At 39.3% G+C, this 21,418-nt stretch overlaps 1 pseudogene; it reads left to right on the top strand.

The window, feature by feature from the left end:
- Positions 1 to 18,556: 18,556 nt before the first annotated feature.
- On the top strand, positions 18,557 to 19,667 carry LOC132010373 (olfactory receptor 7A10-like; annotated as a pseudogene).
- The last annotated feature ends 1,751 nt before the right edge of the window (positions 19,668 to 21,418 follow it).

Below are 21,418 nucleotides of genomic sequence, written 5' to 3'. Positions count from 1 at the left end.
AAAAAAAAAAAAAAAAAGTAAATAAAGTTAAATTTCTTCTAAACCTAAATCTCACTAATAAGGACGTTTGATAGCAGGAATGTAACATTCCACCAGGAGACTCCCAATTGTCTTTACTTGATAGTAACCAGGCCTTCAATATCCTCATAGTGCTTTTTTCGCATGCATGGGCTAACCGGCCAGTACTGCTTCTGTAAGATTGTTTTGTCTGCTTTCGCGCGGACCCCTGCTTTCGCGCGCGGGTCCCCTGACCCAAGCCACTGACGCCAAGTATGCCTGCTCAAACTGTCAATCAATCAGCTCAGCCCCACCCGAAACTTGTTTGTATCTGTCTATAAAAACCCTGCACCAACCCAGCTCTGGACCTCTCGGCCTAATCGGCAACCAGCGGCGCAGAGGTCCAGGTTCGAACCTGCAATAAACGAACCTTGCTGCTTGGCTTTGACTCACGTCTCTGGTGGTCTTTTAAGGTGGGAGTAATACTCAGTTGGCATTTCACTAGCTCCTGTGAGGGGATGGGAGCCACGCCAGTCGGCAGAACGCGCGAGCCCTACCACAAAGCTTGAGATTCGCGCACATGTCCCTCATGCTCCCCTGAGTTACAAAGGCCCGGGCGGCGCTCTTTGACCCGCGCCATTGTGTCAAAGCCTAAGCCCCCCCGCCCCAAACTCTCCCCTGACAAGGTGCGCAAAAGCCCAGCCTGGTGCTTACGGACCTGCGCCCCGTTCTCAGTGCCCTAGACATGCGTGCGACCCATAGCCGCCTCTGAAAGAGGTGCACCCAAGCCAGGCACTCCCAGCCTGGGTCAGCAGCAAAATCTCAGTGTGTGATGGCTGCTTGGAACCTCTCTGGTGGTCAGGAGCTCCCAGACAGCTGCCACTGCCTTGGCTTTGGGTACAAGCAAAAAATCCTGCGCCCCCAGGGTCTGCAACTTGATACCTGCTCTGCCAGTGGCCAAGGGGGAACTTATTTAGGCTCTGCATCCAGACTGAGGCTTCTCTCTGAGAGGGAGATCAAGGTGCGGTTTGTTTTCCTCTAAAACTACAAAAACCATCAAAGGCGGTCAAGGTGAGAGAAAAAAAGAGTGAACAAGCATACAAACCGCCAGAGAAGAAAAGCCTGAAAAAAACCAGTTTCCTAAGAGCCCACCCACTTGAGGGGGGCGGGAGGACTTAACTCAGGAAACATCATTGACTGACAACCCATGTGACAGGCCCCACCCCCAGAAAACAAACCAAGAAGGGAAAAAAAAAAAAGGACTACAAGAAAACAACCACTACTTCATAGGAAAACTTGTATTGTTCACTCGTTCCCACTATTCCAGTTCATTTTTTTTACACATATGTAATTTTTTTAACCTATTTACCATGACAGTGAGCTGTACAGTACATCAAATTCCATAATAACTTTCTAACCTGAACTTTTTGATACATACACATATGTTTTTCTTTTGCATTTTTATTTTTTGAATTCCTTTTTTAAAATTTTAGTTTAGTCTAGTTTATTCCTTTTTATTTTTATCCTCTGATATTCATATAGAGTTAAACTTCAAAGTAATCCCCTTTCCCCAATCAATACTACCCCTATAGGTAAACCAAATTTAACCCCCTTTCTCTTAGAAAAGTTGAGTCCTTTAACAAAGATATCAAGATACATCCAGGAAGAATCAAAACAACCTTCCTCGCACACACTGAGAATTTATAAGAACTCTACCATCTTCTTCCACCAGTGTTTCTGTGCTTTTTGTGTTTGTCCTGATAGCATATGAATTTTACACTTGTGGTTCTTTTTGAAGAGATTCTTTCTTTATTTGCATTTTTTTTTCTTGTCATATACTTGTATCAGTCTTTTTATCACTTTTTGTTTGTCTACTTCATAAATCTTATCGTGGGGCCCATCTGGGCTGAACATTCTTTTTCATCTTCACTTTCTTTCCTGTCTCTCTCTCTCTCTTTTTTTTCTTTCCTTTTTTCTTTTTCTTTTTCTTTTCTTTTGACTCTCATTTGGGTGGGGAATCCTGATTGTGCAGAAGTGTTCCAGGGTGGACCTTGACTGCACCACAGTTGATACACCCAGCTACATCTGTTCAGTCATCTCCCACCAAAATGGCTAGGAGGAGGAATGCCCAACTGAAGAAAAATACAGAGGATGGACCTTCTGCAACAGAGCTAACAGCTATCAACATAGACCATATGTCGGAAAGAGAATTAAGGCTAACAATTATCCAGGCAATAGCTAGGTTGGAAAAAGCCATGGATGACCAAACAGAATTGATTAGGGCTGAACTGAAAGCGAACAGACCGGATGTTCAGAATGTTAGAGCAGAGCTTAAAGCTACCAGGGCTGAGGTTCACAATGCTCTCAATGAGTTCCAATCTAATCTAAACTCTCTCAAAGCTAGGGTAACTGAGACAGAAGATAGAATTAGTGATCTGGAAGACAAACAGATAGAGACAAAGGACCAGGAGGAAGCCTGGAACAAACAGCTTACAAACCACAAAAACAGAATCAGGGAAATAAATGATGCCATGAAGCATTCCAACATCAGTATTATTGGAATCCCTGAAGGGGAGGAGAAAGAAAGAAGTCTAGAAGATAGAGTGGGACAAGTCCTTCATGAAAATTTTCCCAATCTCGTGAATGGAACCAGCATTCATGTACTAGAGGCTGAACGATCTCCACCCAAGATTATACATTCAAAAAAACCATCACGACACCTGATAGTCAAATTGAGGAATTATAATTGTAGGTATAATCTCTTGAAAGCCACCAGGGCAAATAGGCTCCTTACTTACAGAGGGAAGCCCATCAGAATAACGTCAGACCTGTCGACAGAGACCTGGCAAGTCAGAAGAGGCTGGCAAGATATATTCAGGGCACTAAATGAGAAGAACATGCAACCAAGAATACTTTATCCAGCAAGACTGACATTCAAAATGGATGGAGAGATAAAGAGTTTCCAAGAACGGCAAGGCTTAAAAGACTATGCAACCATCAAGGCAACACTGCAGGAAATATTAAGGGGGGTTCTATAAAAGAGGAAAAATCCCAATAATAGCATAGAACAGAATATAGACAGTCTACAGAAAGAAAGACTTCAGAGGTAACTCGATGTCAATAAAAACATATCTATCAATAATCACTCTCAATAGGAATGGCCTAAATGCATCCATAAAACGGCACAGGGTTGCAGATTGGATAAAACGACAGGACCCATCCATATGTTGTCTACAAGAGACCCATTTTGAACCTAAAGATACATCCAGACTGAAAGTGAAGGTATGTGCTTTGGTGAGTGCTGTGAAGTGTGTAAACCTGGTGATTCACAGACCTGTACCCCTGGGGATAAAAATATATGTTTATAAAAAGTAAAAAACTATAAAAAAAAAAAAAGAAAGTGAAGGGATGGAGAAGCATCTTTCATGCCAATGGGCCTCAAAAGAAGGTTGGGGTAGTGATTCTCATATCAGATAACTTAGATTTCAAACTAAAGACTGTAGTCAGAGATACAGAAGAACACTACATAATCCTTAAAGGGACTATCCACCAAGATGATCTAACAATTGTAAATATCTATGCTCCCAATATGAGAGCAGCCAATTACTTAAGAAAACGGTTAATCAAGATAAAGAGTCATATTGATATGAATACACTAATCGTAGGGGATCTTAATACGCCACTCTCAGAAATAGACAGATCATCAAAGCAGAAAATCAACAAAGAAACAAGAGCATTGAATGACACACTGGACCATATGGACCTCATAGATATATACAGAACATTCCACCCTAAAACAACAGAATATTCATTCTTCTCAAGTGCACATAGAACCTTCTCCAGAATAGACCACATACTGGTTCACAAATCAGGACTCAAGCGATACCAAAGACTGAGATGATTCCCTGCATATTCTCAGATCACAATGCTTTGAAACCTGAGCTCAATCACAAGGAAAAGTTCAGAAGGAACTCAAACACCTGGAAGCTAAAGACCGCCTTGCTTAAGAATGCTTGGATCAACCAGGAGATCAAAGAAGGACTGAAACAATTCATTGAAACCAATGATAATGAAGACACTTTGGTCCAAAACCTATGGGATACAGCAAAGGCAGTCCTGAGGGGGAAATACATAGTCATCCAAGCCTCCCTCAAAAAAATTGAAAAATCCAGAATACACCAGCTGTCTATACACCTTAAAGAACTGGAGAATCAACACCAAATCAAACCAACTCCACACATAAGAAGGGAAATCAACAAGATTAGAGCTGAGATCAATGAGGTAGAAACCAGATATACAGTAGAACGTATCAATGAAACTAGAAGCCGGTTTCTTGAAAGAATCAATAAGATCGATAAACCTTTGGCCACACTAATTCAAAAGAAAAGAGAGAAAGCCCAAATTCATAAAATTATGAATGAAAAGGGAGATCACAATGAACACCAAAGAAGTAGAAACAATCATCACGAGTTATTATCAACAGTGATATGCCAATAAGCTTAGCAACCTAGATGAAATGGATGCATTCCTGGAAAAATATAAAGTCCCAAAATTGAACCAGAAAGAAATCGACAACCTGAATAGACTGATATCTAGGAACGAGATTGAAGCAGTGATGAAAAACCTCCCAAAAAAAAAGAGCCCAGGACGTGAAGGATTCCCTGGGGAATTCTACCAAACATTCAAAGAAGAAATAACACCTCTTCTCCTAAAGCTGTTTCAAAAATTGAAGCAGAAGGAAAACTTCCAGACTCTTTCTATGAATCCAGCATTACCCTGATCCCCAAACCAAGCAAAGACCCTACCAAAAAGGAGAATTTCAGACCAATATCACTGATGAATATGGATGCTAAGATTCTCAACAAGATCCTAGCCAACGTACCCAACAGCACATTAAAGATTATCCACCATGATCAGGTGGGATTCATCCCTGGGCTACAATGATGGCTCAAAATTCGCAAATCAATCAATGTGATACAACAAATTAATATGAGAAGAGAGAAGAACCACATGGTCCTCTCAATTGATGCAAAAAAAGCATTTGACAAAATCCAGCATCTGTTCCTGATTGAAACGCTTCAAAGTATAGGGATAGAGGGAACATTCCTGAACCTCATCAAATCTATCTATGAAAGACCCACAGCAAATATGATCCTCAATGGGAAAAAGCTTGCAGCCTTCCCGTTGAGATCAGGAACAAGACAAGGATGCCCACTTTCACCACGCTTGTTCAACATAGTATTAGAAGTCCTAGCAACAGCAATCAGACAACAAAGAGAAATAAAAGGTATCCAAATTGGCAATGAAGAAGTAAAATTCTCTCTATTCGCAGATGACATGATTCTTTATATGGAAAACCCAAAAGACTCTACCCCCAAACTACTAGAACTCATACTGCAATTCAGCAACATGGCAGGATACAAAGTCAATGTGCAGAATACAGTGGCTTTCTTATACACTAACAATGAAAATACAGAAAGGCACATTAGAGAATCCATTCCATTTACTATAGCACCAAGTACCATTAGATACCTGGGAATAAAGCTAACCAAAGAGGTAAAGGATCTGTACTCGAGGAACTACAGAACACTCATGAAAGGAATTGAAGAAGACACAAATAGATGGAAGACCATTCCATGTTCTTGGGTCGGAAGAATAAACATTGTTAAAATGTCTCTACTGCCTAGAGAAATCTATACTTTTAATGCCATTCCGATCAAAATTCCACCGGTATTCTTCAAAGAGCTGGAGCAAATAATCCTAAAATTTGTATGGAATCAGAAGAGACCCGGAATCGCTAATGAAATGTTGAAAAACAAAAATAAAGCTGGGGGCATCACGTTACCTGATTTCAAGCTTTATTACAAAGCTGTGATCACCAAGACAGCATGGTCATGGCATAAAAACAGACACATAGACCAGTGGAAAAGAGTAGAGAGCCCAGATATGGACCCTCAACTCTATGGTCAATTAATCTTCAACAAAACAGGAAAAAATATACTGTGGAAAAAAGACAGTCCCTTCAATAAACGGTGCTGGGAAAACTGGACAACTATACGTAGAAGAATGAAACTCGACCATTCTCTTACTCCATACACAAAGATAAACTCAAAATGGCAAAAGACCTCAACGTGAGACTGGAATCATCAGAATCCTAGAGGAGCACATAGGCAGTAATCTCTTCGATGTCAGCCACAGCAACTTCTTTCAAGATATGTCTCCAAAGGCAAAGGAAACAAAAACGAAAATAAACTTTTGGGACTTCATCAAAATCAAAAGCTTCTGCACAGCAAAGGAAACAGTCAAAAAAACAAAGAGGCAACCCATGGAATGGGAGAATATATTTGCAAATGACAGTACAGGCAAAAGGTTGATATCCAGGATCTATAATGAACTCCTCAAACTCAACACACATGAAACAGGCAAACATATCAAACAATGGGCAGAAGTTATGAACAGACACTTCTCCAATGAAGACATACAAATGGCTATCAGACACATGAAAAAATGTTCATCATCATTAGCCCTCAGGGAGATTCAAATTAAAACCACATTGAGATATCACCTTACACCAGTTAGAATGCCCAAAATTAACAATACAGGAAACAACATGTGTTGGAGAGGATGTGGAGAAAGGGGAACCCTCTTCCACTGTTGGTGGGAATGCAAGTTGGTGCAGCCTCTTTGGAGAACCGTGTGGAGATTCCTCAGGAAATTAAAAATAGAACTTCTCTTTGACCCTGCAATTGCACTCCTTTGTATTTACCCCAAGGAAACAGATGTCGTGAAAAGAAGGGCCATCTGTACCCCAATGATTATAGCAGCAATGGCCACTGTGCCAAACTATGGAAAGAACCAAGATGCCCTTCAACGGACGAATGGATAAGGAAGATGTGGTCCATATACACTATGGAGTAATGTGCCTCCATCAGAAAGGATGAATCCCCAACTTTTGTAGCAACATGAACGGGACTGGATGAGGTTATGCTGAGTGAAATAAGTCAAGCAGAGAGACTCTATTATCATATGGTTTCACTTATTTGTGGAGCATAACAAATATCATGGAGGACAAGGGTGTTAGAGAGGAGAAGGGAGTTGGCGTAAATTGGAGGGGGAGGTGAATCACGAGAGACTATGGACTCTGAAAAACAATCTGAGAGGTTTGAAGTGGCAGGGGTGTGGTTGGTTGGGGTACCAGGTGGTGGCTATTAAAGAGGGCACAGATTGCATGGAGCACTAGTGTGGTGAAAAAATAATGAATACTGTTTTTCTGAAAATAAATAAATTGAAAAAATTTTTAAAAAATAGAAATGGGCAGAAGACATGAACAGACACTTCTGCAAAGAAGATATCCAGATGGACAACAGACACATAAAAAAGTGCTCCACATCATTCAGCATCAGGGAGTTAAAAATCAAAACCACAATGAGATATCACCTCACACCAGTCAGAATGGCTAAAATTAACAAGTCAGGAAATGAGAGATGCTAGCGAGGATGAGTAGAAAGTGGAACCTTCCTACACTGTTGGTGGGAATGCAAGGTGGGGCCACCACTCTGGAAGACAGCATGGAGGTTCCTAAAAAAGTTGAAAATAGAGCTACCCTATGACCCAGCATTTGCACTACTGGGTATTTACCCTAAAGATATAAATGTAGTGATCTGAAAGGGCACATGCTCCCGAATGGTTATAGTAGCATTGTCCATAATAGCCAAACTATGGAAAAAACCTAGATGTCCATCAACAGATTGATGGATAAAGAAATATATATATATATATATATATATATATATATATATATATATATAATACTCTGCAGCCATCAAAAGAAATGAAATTTTGCCATTTGCAACGACATGGATGGAACTAGAAGGTATTATGCTGAATGAAATAAGTCAATCAGAGAAAGACAATTATCATATGATCTCCCTTATCTGAGGAAGTTGGGATGCAACGTGGAGGATTGGGGGAGTAGGAAAGGAATAAATGAAACAGGATGGGATCAGGAGGGAAACAAACCATAAGAGACTGTTAATCTCAGAAAGCACTGAGGGTTGCCAGGGAGAGGGTGTCGGGATAGGGTGGTTGGGTAAAGACATTGGGGAAGATATGTGCTATGGTGAGTGCTGTGAAGTGTGTAAGCCTGGTGATTCACAGACCTGTACCCCTGGGGCCATAATACATTATATGTTAATAAAAAAAAAATTTAAAGAAGATAAACCAAACTCTAATAAGTCTTTCATACTTTTTTGGTTGAAAACCTACCAGATATCTCCCTAATTGGGAGATTTCTGCTTCTTTATAGTCCAAAATGCCCACAGTGGCATTCTGCGATGGCCCTCCACTCCCTCATGTCTAAGTGCTTCCACACTGTGTGTTCATCCCTCCACCACCTCAAGTTAAAGAGGGCAGAGGAAGATTCTATTGTGCCACTCTCTCCTCTTTGAGGTCAGATGGATTCCATCCCTGCTGACTTTGCCTCATGATTTTGTCCATGGCCTGTGGAGTTAATGCCAAAGCTCTGCAAGGTCCGTTTTCTACCTAATTTACCAAGTGTGTCTCCAGCCCTTTGTGCAGCCCTCTACCATCACTCTGCTTGACAGGATACGTGGAGTATTCCACATGGCCTGGTCAATACTGTTCCTGAAACTTTCCATTTGCTCTGCAACTAGTATTTTCACTGTCTGGTTCAACTCAGATGCCCCCTTTACCAGGAAGGCTTCTATCACCTTCCCCTGGGTAAAGTGTAGCTTCCATATTGGGTTAAATTCTATTGCAGTCTTTACAGCAACTGTTTTCTTACTTCCCTCTCCTACTTATGTGGTGTCTGTTTGTTTCTTCATCACTTTGTACCCTTGAAACCAAAACAGTGTCTAAAATATGGTGGTCCTGTGTTGGCTGAATGAAATCTTAAGTTAATGTACTGATATTTCAAGTCACTTGAATTTCACTCCTTTGACATGCAAACACTTACATTTAACTAGCTTCTGGAAGCCAAAAGTGTCAGGATTGATGGATGTACTAAGACAGAATGAGAAACCTGTTATTTAGTGGGGCACCTGGGTGGCTCAGTGGGTTAAGCCTCTGCCTTTGGCTCAGGTCATAGTCTCAGTGTCCTTGGATTGTGCCCCACACCAAGTCCCACATTGATCCCCACATCGAGCTCTCTGCTCAGCAGGAATCCTGCTTCCCCCTTTCTTTCTGCCTGCTTCTCTGTCTACTTCTTATCTCTCTCTCTGTCAAATAAATAAATAAAATCTTTAGAATATATAGTTTGACTCTTGCAGTGAGTACAGCATAACATAAAGAGCTGAATCACTATGTTGTACAACTGAAACTAATGTAATATTGTATATCAACTATACTTTAATACAAATACTTTTTTAAAAAATAAAGTGTACAGTTTGCTGCATTAAAGTAGTCATACAAAATTTAGGAGCACATTTGAATAATTCCTTTTGTATGCAATTCCAGAAAGTGCACAATAAGATTTAACTACTTTATTCTGTAACTTATTAAAATGTAATGCCCCAAGCCTCAGTTTTCTTATTTCTGAAGATAACAGGGAATATTTTCACTTTATTTCCCTTGCCTTTGGAGACATGTCTTGAAAGAATTTGCTGTGGCTGATGTCAAAGAGGTTACTGCCCATGTTCTTCTCAGGATTTTTATGGATTCCTGTCTCAAATTGAGATCTTTCATCCATTTCATCCATTAACCCTTTGAAAATGACTTAGAAAATAAATTCTAAACTAGTTTCCTAAATACACGTGAAAAACTAACTACAGCCCCCAAAAAAACACACACATGAAGTGGATCACATGGTTTAGTTATTAACATCTCCTCAAAGCTATAAATCACAATGTAACCTTTCAATTAAATGAAATCAATGTCAACTCAAGTTTAAGGTAAAGTACAAGGAGGTTAGACCTCTGGAAGGCAAGCAAGTTCATGAGAATTTGGAATACAAAACTGGATTCCCTTGATTTCTAATCTGTTCTCTTGGGAACAGAATCTCAGCAGGAGCAGTTTCTTTTTTGTCCACATAAGTGGCCCATGAGGAATGGAGTGCTCTGAGGTGGGATTAACAGTGGAAACAGTGCCTAATGATCAGACACACAGAGCTGTAAATATCTCCTCTGCTGCAGAATTTCAGCAAGTGAAACCTTGAATTGGCCAGGACATGGTTGTTATTTTTGGGTTCCTAAGCCTGGCAGGGGGACCCATGCCTCATTGCTTCCTTTTGTCCTGTCTGGAAACAGAACTTTGGTCTACATCATCAACCATCCAAGAGAAATTCAGACCTCCACATAGAGACCTTCATCTTACAGACCCCAAATTGGTGAGCCTGAGAGTTCAGTAGGTATTTCAGGAAATAATCAAAGAGAATGGAACCTGAGAACTTTTACATGAGGACACCTGAGACTAGGTAGACTCAATTATAAGTAACTTATGTAAAGTATTCAAAAGAGAAGTGCTCAGGACAGTGCAATACAGGCATCATTGTTAATGATATGTTGTGGGAATGGAAGTCCAGTTGGATGAGTCAGGGGAAGGAATGGGGGACCTAAGTGGTTCCATGGAGATTAGAACATATCCAAGGAATTTGTAGTTAATGAGATTAGGAAGACACAGTATTAGACTTGGAGCATGTGCAGTGAACTGTTTAAGATGTGTTGGCTTTAAAAATGGGTCTGGAGGAGATCATGCTGAGTGAAATAAGTCAAGCAGAGAAAGTCAATTATCATATGGTTTTACTTACTTGTGGAGCATAAGGAATAACATGGAGGACATTAGGAGAAGGAAAGGAAAAGTGTATTGGGGTAAATCAGAGGGGGAGACTAAGAATGAGAGACTGTGGACTCTGAGAAACAAACTGAAGGTTTTGGAGGGGAGGGGAGTGGAGGGATGTGTGAGCCTGGTGGTGGGTATTCAGGAGGGCACTTATTGCATGGGGCACTGGGTGTGATTTATAAACAATGAATCTTGGAACACTGAAAAAATAAAATTAAATTTAAAAAAAAAAGATTCAGTGGTTTCAAGCATATTCTGCATTTATAGAAAACCCCAGACCCAGGCAGGCAACTATTCCCTTGCAACAGCAGTTCTTGAGACATACTTTTCTCAGCATCTTCTCTCACAGTGAGCATTCATATGAAAAATTGTATTTAATATGCAAATACCTTTATTTTGTAATATTTCCTTAACAGGAGGTGTGAAAATAATGGCAAGATTTGTGAGGTAGAAGAAAAACTCAGCAAAATATTTTCACTGGTTATAATCACTCAGTCACAGGAAGGAGCTGTATTGTAAAATTTTTACAAATACTGATTAATGCCTTTAAAATCATTCAGAAAAGTCTTTTATTATTTTATCTTTGAAAATTCCCTTCTATTGTAATATATTGTAAATTTTCTGTTGTAAATTGAGACTTATTCCCTTTGTGCATTTTTTCTAGAGGGATATTCAATCACCAAAATGTCATGACATCATAAAGATACCACTGATTTATTGTTTAGATACATTGTTATTTTCTTGCTTTGTTAATTATTCTGGGCATCAGGGAATGTGGACTGGGGATGGAATGCTGCCAGAACCAAGGAAGCTTTCTGCTTGTCACAGCCTCCTAGGGACCACCTGTACTTATTAGATCTCTTTTCCCCCTCATGTACATTTCTTTCCTCTCTGTGTATTTTGAACTGATTTCTTCTGTTTCTTTAAGTACAGGACACAATTAGTGATGGGAATTATGGAGGGTATGTGATGTGATAGCACTGGGGTGTTATATGCAACTGATAATTTGCTGAACACTAGATCTGAAACTAATGATATACTGTAAGTTGGCTAATTGAATTTAAATTTAAAAAATAAATACAGGCTACATGATAATCATATTGAAATGGAGCCCATGTTTTCATGTCCATTAGGGGCTTAGTCACTAGAATTTAAGTACTATTTACACAGTCTTCAGGACAAAGGCAACCTGATGTTGACAGCTTACCTTCTCTCACTTCTTTCAACATTATTGTGGTTAAAGGCAAGAAAAGTATGATAGTAACATAGTGCCAGGATGCCATATTGCACTGTGTTCATGTGCATGCCAATGATAGTGTGTGTGTGTGTCTGTGTAAGTGTGAGTGTGTGTTCTGAGGCATAGCAGTCCTCAGGGCAATAGTACCAGAGTTCATATATTCCAATATGCGAATTTTAAATGCCATAATGTTAAAAAATGGATAGAAATAAGGAAAGGATTCATCTGTATTCACAGAATACATTGGGCACAATTAATAAGATGCAAAGAACACCATGTGAAGGAAGGATTCCCATCAGTGGCAGGAAAGCCACCTCTGTCCTCAACATTCTCTGTCACCACTTGTCACTACTCTCCCTCTGGCTCATTCCCTCACTGCACTGACTTCATTTTGAGATCTGCATATATGCCTTCTGCAGGGCCTTTGCTCTGTTTTCCCTTCAGGACACACACCTAACCCAGATTTCCTCCTTCCTCCTGCTTAGTGTTTTCTGGAAGCCTCTATTAAAATGTCACCTCCTTTGTAGGTCTTCTTGAACTCTTTTTAAAACTTAACACTCTTTCATAAACTCCTTTTTATACTATTTTTCCCCTTCACAGCACCTGTCACAATCTAATATGGTATATATATATATATATATATATATATATATATATATACACATACACACACACACACACACACGTGTATATATACAAGTGTGTATATATATTATATATGTTATTATATATAATTATAATAATATATATTACTTCTTCATCATTGGATTATATGGAGTTTTCTTTTTTCTCCAAGTTTTTATTTAAATTCCAGTTAGTTAATAGATAGTGCCATATTAGTTTCAGATGCAGAATTTAGTGATTCAACAGTTCCCTTTTTTATTAATTTATTTATTTTCAGCATAACAGTATTCATTATTTTTTCACCACACCCAGTGCTCCATGCAATCCGTGCCCTCTATAATACCCACCACCTGGTACCCCAACCTTCCACCCCCCCCCTGCCACTTCAGACCCCTCAGATTGTTAACAGTTCCTTTTTAAAAAAAAAATTTTTTTGGTGTTCCAAGATTCATTGTTTATGCACCATGCTCCCTGCAATACATGCTCTCATTAATACCCACCACCAGGCTCACCCATTCCTTCACCTCCCTCCCCTCAAAAACCCTCAGTTTGTTCCTCAGAGTTCAAGTCTCTCATACTTCATCTCCCCTTCCGATTTACCCCAATTCACTTTTCCTTTCCTTCTCCTAATGTCCTCCACGTTATTCCTTATGCACCAGAAGTAAGTGAAACCATTTGATAATTGACTTTCTCTACTTGACTTATTTCACTCATAATTTTCTCCAGTGCCATTCATGTTGATACAAAAGTTGGGTATTCATTTTTTCTGATGACTGAGTAATATTCAGCTGTATATATAGATCACATCTTTTGAAGGGTATCCCTGCTCTTTCCACAGTTTGGCACTTGTGGCCACTGCTGCTATGAACACTGTGGTGCATATGGCTCTTCTTTTCACTATATCTGTATCTTTGGGGTAAATACCAAGTTGTGCAATTTCTGGGTCATAGGGTAGCTCTGTTTTAAGTTTTTGAGGAACAGATGCTGGATTTTGTCAAATGATTTTTCTCCATCAATTGAGAGGACCATGTGGTTCTTCTCCTCATATTAATTTGTTCTATCACATTGATTGATTTGCAAATGTTGAACCATCCTTGTAGCCCAGGGATGAATCCCACCTGGTCATGGTGGATAATCTTTTTTTTTTTTTTTTGAAGGTTATATATGTTTTTTTATTTTAATTTTTATAAACATATATTTTTATCCCCAGGGGTACAGGTCTGTGCACCTCAACACATGGTGGATAATCTTTTCAATGTGCTGTTGGATCCTGTTTGCTAGGATCTTGTTGAGAATCTTAGCATCCATATTCATCAGTGACATTGGTCTGAAATTCTCCTTTTTGGTAGGGTCTTTGCCTGGTTTGGGCATCAGGGTAATGCTGGCTTCATAGAGTCTGGAAGTTTTCCTTCTGCTTCAATTTTTTGAAACAGCTTCAGGAAAATAGGTGTTATTTCTTCTTTGAACGTTTGGTAGAATTCCCCAGGGAATCCATCAGGTCCTGGGGTCTTGTTTTTTGGGAGGTTTTTGATCACTGCTTCAATCTCGTTACTAGATATTGGTCTATTCAGGTTGTCGATTTCTTCCTGGTTCAATTTTGGGAGTTTATAGTTTTCCAGGAATGCATCCATTTCATCTAGGTTGCTAAGCTTATTGGCATCTAACTGTTGATAATAACTTCTGATGATTGTTTCTACTTCCTTGGTGTTAGTTGTGGTCTCTCCATTTTCATTCATAATTTTATGAATTTGGGCTTTCTCTCTTTTCTTTTGGATTAGTGTGGCCAATGGTTTATCGATCTTATTGATTCTTTCAAAAAAGCAGCTTTTTGAGGAGACTCCACACTGTTTTCCAAAGTGGTTGAACCAATTTACATTCCCAGCAACAGTGTAGGAGGATTCCCCTTTCTTCACATCTTCTCCAAAATTTATTGTTTCTTGCATTGTTAGTTTTTGCCATTCTAGCTGGTGTAAGTTGGTATCTGAATGTGGGTTCTACACTTCCATACAATATCTGGTGTTCATAAACACAACAAGTGCCCTCTTTCTTCCCCATCATCTTTTTACCCATCCCCCTTCCCACCTCCCTCCAGCAACCCTCAGTTTATTCTCTACAGTTAAGAGTCCGTTTCTGGTTTGCCCCTCTCTCTCTTTTTATTGTTACTTATTTTTATTAACATATAATGTATTATTTGACCCAGGGGTATAGGTTTGTGAATCATCAGGCTTACACACTTCACAGCACTCCCCATATCACGTACCCTCACCAATGTCCATAACCCAACCACATGAAACCATGAAATCTTCACATCACCACTCCCCCCAGCAACACTCAGTTTGTTTTGTGAGACTTAGAGTCCTGATCCCATCTTGTTTCATTTTTTTCTTTGCTATCCCCCAAAGTCTCCACTCTGCTTCTCAATCTCCTCATATCAGGGAAATCATATAATAATTGTCTTTCTCTGATTGACTTATTTTGTTCAGTGTAATACCTTCTAGTTCCAACCACATCATTGTAAATGGCTAGATTTCATTTCTTCTGATGGCTGCATAGTATGCCATTGTGTGTATATATATATACCACATCTTCTTTATTCATTCCTCTGTTGATGGACATTCAGCCCCTTTCCATAATTTGGCTATTGTGGACATTGCTGCTATAAACTTTTGGGTGCACATGCCCCTTCAGATCACTAAATTTCTATCTTTAGGGTAAATACCCACTTCTGTGATTGCTTGGTTGTAGGGTAGCTCTATTTTCAACTTTTTGAGGAACCTCCATGCTGTTTTCCAGAGTGTCTTTCTTTTTTAAAGCACTATGTTTGCTTGCTTTGTTTTCCTAAATCCCATACAGGAGTGAAATCATATGGTGTTTGTCATTCTCTGACTGACTTATTTTGCTTAGCATAATATATTGTAGCTTTATCCAGGTAATTGTAAGTGCAAAATTTCATTTCTTTTAATGGCTGAGTAATATCCATTTATTAGTCAGTGCACATTAGACACTCTCCACAGTTTGGGTATTATTAATAATGCTGCTGTAATCATCAGGGTGCATGTACTTTTTCAAATTAGGGGGTTTTTTTATTACAGCTATTAATTTATTTATTTTCAGAAAAACAGTATTCTTTATTTTTTCACCACACCCAGTGCTCCATGCAATCTGTGCCCTCTATAATACCCACCACCTGGTACCCCAACCTCCCACCCCCCACCACTTCAAACCCCTCAGATTGTTTTTCAGAGTCCATAGTCTCTCATGATTCATCTCCCCTTCCAATTTACCCCAACTCCCTTCTCCTCTCTAACACCCCTTGTCCTCCATGATATTTGTTATGCTCCACAAATAAGTGAAACCATTGATAATTGACTCTCTCTGCTTGACTGATTTCACTCAGCATAATCTCTTCCAGTCCCGACCATGTTGTTACAAAAGTTGGGGATTCATCCTTTCTGATGGAGGCATAATACTCCATAGTGTATATGGACCACATTTCCTTATCCATTCGTTTGTTTAGGGCATCTTGTTTCTTTCCATAGTTTGGCGACCATGTTGGGGTACAGATGGCCCTTCTTTTCACGACATCTGTTTCCTTGGGGTAAATTCCAAGGAGTGCAATTGCAGGGTCATAGGGAAGCTCCATTTTTAATTTCTTGAGGAATCTCCACATTGTTCTCCAAAGAGGCTGCACCAACTTGCATTCCCACCAACAGTGGAAGAGGGTTCCCCTTTATCCACATCCTCTCCAACACATGTTGTTTCCTGTATTGTTAATTTTGGGCATTCTAACTGGTGTAAGGTAATATCTCAATGTGGTTTTAATTTGAATCTCCATGAGGGCTAATGATGATGAACATTTTTTCATGTGTCTGATAGCCATTTGTATGTCTTCATTGGAGAAATGTCTGTCCATATCTTCTGCCCATTTTTTGTTATGTTTTTCTGTTTCATGTGTGTTGAGTTTGAGGAGTTTTTGATAGATCCTGGATATCAACCTTTTGTCTGTACTGTCATTTGCAAATATTTTCTCCCATTCCATGGGTTGCCTCTTTATTTTTTGACTGTTTCCTTTGCTGTGCAGAAGCTTTTGATTTTGATGAAGTCCCAAAAGTTCATTTTCGCTTTTGTTTCCTTTGCCTTTGGAGACATATCTTGAAAGAAGTTGCTGTGGCTGATATCAAAGAGATTACTGCCTATGGTATCCTCTAGGATTCTGATGGATTCCTGTCTCACATTGAGGTCTTTGTATCCTTTGAGTAAATATATAGTAGAACAACCTACAGAATATGGAAGATATTTGAAAAGACATATCTATAAACAATTAGTATCCAAAATCTGTAATGAACTTATCAAATTCAACACCTCAAATAACAAATAATAAAGTTAAGAAATGGACAGAAGACTTGAATAGAAAAATTTTGAAAAAAACACATACAGATGGCTAACAAACATATGAAAAGATGCTCCACATAACTCCTCATCAGTGAAATACAAATCACTACATATATACAATATATATGCATACTCTAAATACAAAAACTACAATGAGATAACACTTCACACCAATCAGAATGGCTAAAATTAACAACACATGAAACAACAGGTGTTGGTGAGGTTACAGAGAAAGGGGACACTTTTGTATTCTTGGTTTGGAATGCAAACTGTTGCAGCCACTCTGGAAAACAGTATGGAGTTTCCTCAAAAAGTTAAAAATAGAACTACCCTACATCCAGCAATTGCACTCCTACGTATTCACCCAATGGATGTAGGGACTGTTCTTTCTCAGCATCCTGTGTTTTTTGTCTAGAAGATTGCAGAACTCAACATGTATTCCTCAAATGCAGGAAGACATTTCTAATTAAAATTGTAATATCTGCCTTCTTAGGGCAAAGGCTGAATGGGCAGGAATTCCTATTTGGAGATGTCAGGTAACATCCCTTAAGTGGGATCATATCTATACAAATATATATATATATTTCTTACTAATGGCAAAACATAAATTATAGTATGTCACTTTGTTTATAATGCCCATTTGCTACAAGCCAAAACTGCTAGGTATCATCTCATACCTCTCAGAATGTCTAAAGTCAACAACACAAGAAATAACAGTGGTTGGTGAATATGTGGAAAAGAGGAATACTCTTTCTCTGCTTGTGGGAATGCGACCTGATGCAGCCATTCTGGAAAGCTGTAAGGAGGTTCCTCAAAAAGTTAAATAGAATTTCCCTTTGATCCTGCATTTGCAATGCTGGGTATTTACTCAAAGAATACAAAAATACTAATTCAAAAGGATACATATTCCCCAATGTTAATAGAAGCATTATCTACGATAGACAAACAATGGGAACAACCCAAGCATCCATCAGTTGATGAATGGATAAGGAGTATGTGGTATATTTTATATGTATAATGGAATGAGTCAGACATAAAACATGATGCTTGCCATTTGTCTGACACAGATGGAGGTAAAGAGTATTATGTAAAGTGAAATAAGTCATTCAGAGAAAGAGTAATACCACCTCCTTTAACTCAAGTGGAACTTAAGAAACAAAAGAAATGAGCAAAGGAAAAAAGGGAGGGAGAGAGGGAAATAAAGAAACAGACTCTTAACTACAGAGAACTCACTGCTGGTTACCCGAGGAGAGATGGTGGTGGAGGATAAGGAAATAGTTGGTAGGAATTGAGGAGAACACTTCTGATGAGCACCAGGTGGTTTGTGGATGTGTTGAATCATTATATTGCACACCTTTAAGTAATATTATACTTTACATCAACTAACTGAAATTTAAATAGAAACCTAAGTAATGAAAGAAAAATAAATGCTAATAATTAATTAATTAATTAAGATCTGTTTGTTGAAAATTATTATGTTATTTGTTTTCCCCTGGTAGTCACATCCACCAGATGGAACAAGGTAATGATACAGAAATTTCAGAGTTTATTCTTCTGGGATTATCAGAGGAACCAGAAGTTCACTCCCTCATATTTGGACTTTTCCTCTCCATGTACCTGATCACTGGGTTTGGAAATCTACTCATCATCCTGGCTGTCGGCTCTGCATCCCACCTCCACACTCCCATGTACTTCTTCCTTGCCAATCTGTCCTTTGTAGACATCTGCTTCACCTCAACCACCATCCCTAAGATGCTGTGGAACATCCAGGTTCAGGGAAAAACAATAACATATGCAGGCTGTATCAGCCAGATTTTTTTTTAATGTGTTTGGATTCCTGGAGAATTTACTCCTGACAGTAATGGCTTATGACCGTTTTCTGGCCATCTGTCACCCCCTGCACTACACAGTCATCATGAACCCCAGGCTCTGTGGATTGCTGGTCATGGTGTCCTGGCTCATCAGTGTTCTGAATTCCTTGTTACAGAGCTTAATGTTGCTGCAGCTATCCTTCTGTACAGGCATGGAAATACCCCATTTCTTCTGTGAAATCAATCAGGTGGTCAGCCATGCTTGTTCTGACACATTTCTTAATGACATGGTGATGTATTTCGGAATTGTGATTCTGGGTTGTCCTCCTGTGGCCGGAGTCCTTTACTCTTACTTTAAGATAGTTTCCTCCATATGTAGAATATCATCAGCTATTGGCAAGTATAAAGCATTTTCTACCTGTGCTTCTCACCTCTCAGTTGTCTCCTTATTTTATTCTACAGTCCTGGGAGTGTACCTTGGTTCTGCTGCTACCCAGAGCTCTCACTCAGGTGCCATAGCCTTTGTGATGTACACGGTGGTCACACCTATGCTGAACCCCTTCATCTACAGCCTAAGGAACAGAGACATATATAGGACTCTGAAAAGAATTGTTGGGGTTCTAGTGTTGTATGTGCCTATCACCCTGGGGCTGAAGAAGTGCCCAGGAATTCAGGGATCACAGACTCAGAGCCAGGAACTGCCATTCTTCTATTGGGCTGTGGAATTAGAATCTGCTCCTTCTGCTTATTTCCTGGATTTTCATTTGTTTGAATTCAAATTCTCCATACATTTACAAAACCCATTCTATTAAGTTCTGCTCACTCTGATATACAGTTTCCCCTTTATCTGTCCTCATAAAATTCTAATATTTTCCCCAACCTTGGTCATACATGCCTAGAAATTTCTGTATCTTATACTGGGCAAGTTGGATTTCTTAAAAATAATTTCATTTCAAATGACTTATACCATGCTAAGTAAATTTTCTCTAGATATCCCAAAAGTGTAATCATGAATTATATTTTTCATGTGGAAGAAACTATACTTGGCCATGAAGTCCTTTACATAATCTATTTATAGATTAAAATACAAAACCATAGTTTTCTCTTGAGTCTGTCAGGGTTTCTCTATATCTATCCTCATTACTTTTCTTGTGAATGTTGAATCTAACATTGTTCTGTTTAAGTCAATTAAACAGTCAGGCTACTGACATGAATGCTCAGTCTAGGAGAGCCCAGACATTCCCCCACATCTCTGTGCTTGTGGACATTCCCACAGATGATTCCCTGACCAGAGCCTCTGCTCTGGCTGCACCAGGCCTTGGGTTCTTACTGTGATTGCAAGTCACACCTCAGCAACACCCATTATAGAACTCTAACAAAACCAGGTTTATTACTCATAGGTCCTGGGGGGCAGAGGGGGAGCCCAAAGACTATTCAGGGGAGTGTTAGAGGAGAGAGAGAGAGAGAGGCATTGAAAGGAAGAGAGTGGTGTTGAGGGACATGCCTTTATTGGTGAACATGGCAAGAAAGGTTAAAGATTTGTGGATTTCACATTTTATAGGCCAATTTTTTATGAGTAGAATTTAGGTGCTGAAGGGGAAAGCAAGGCCATCCATGTGTCAGTATGGAGGTTATCCAGGGATTTCTGAAGAGGTATTTTATGGCTTGGGAAACCTCAGGGCTTACCTGGTAATAGTGTCCCACAGCTGACAATGTGTTTACTCAACAAGGTTGCCTTTGAAATGGATGCTTCAGAAATCCAAAGCTTAATGCCAGCACCTACTCCATAAGCATGTGCTTTCTAACTGGTATCCTGATTTTACTCTGATTCAGATAGTGTCCAGGAAGACTGTGGTAGCCACCACACTGATTATCAAATATATCTCTCCAGGGCAGTCTACATGGAAAGGAAAATTTGAATAAACAGATTGACCTGATATGTTTTAGTGTCAGGATGACCACAAATGTATGAAACACAATTTTAAAACACTCATTTTTTTACTAAACAAAATATTCATTTTTAATTTTTTTCTTCTCTTACATTAGAGTTAATGCTGAGCATCTACTAATCAAAGCGTGGAAGATTGGTGCCTACAACTGAGGGAGATTATTTATTTATTGAGTTGAAGGGTCAGAGTCTTCTTTGTTTTATCACTAAATTATCTTCCTGTTTTTACTTGAAAACTTTCAGCACTGCCCGCTTATATGACTCTTTCTATTGTTCCACAAAATATTGCTTTTTTCCTAATATTTGTCACAGTTGCTAAGGGACTGTGAATGAACAGTATCAGTATCATCCATTTTGTGCATCCTTCATGCTCAGAAGTCTCTTCCCCGTGGATGATCAGAGGACACCAGAGGAGAGCTGGATGTCCTGCCAGTCGTGCGGTTCAGGGTCACCAGTTCTTCTGCACCAATGTGCACATCTTTCAAATCTCCCAGTGAACAGGAACAGTCCAAATATAATCACTTGTCTATAAAACATTGAAAAGAAACTTGAATAACAGAATGACTATGATTTCTCTCCTCGTTGCTCAGATAATATGCCACAAATAAAATGCAG

Source organism: Mustela nigripes, chromosome 2 (assembly GCF_022355385.1).
Source record: "Mustela nigripes isolate SB6536 chromosome 2, MUSNIG.SB6536, whole genome shotgun sequence".
NCBI classification, from domain to species: domain Eukaryota; kingdom Metazoa; phylum Chordata; class Mammalia; order Carnivora; family Mustelidae; genus Mustela; species Mustela nigripes.
This window is presented reverse-complemented; position numbering and strand designations above follow the sequence as displayed.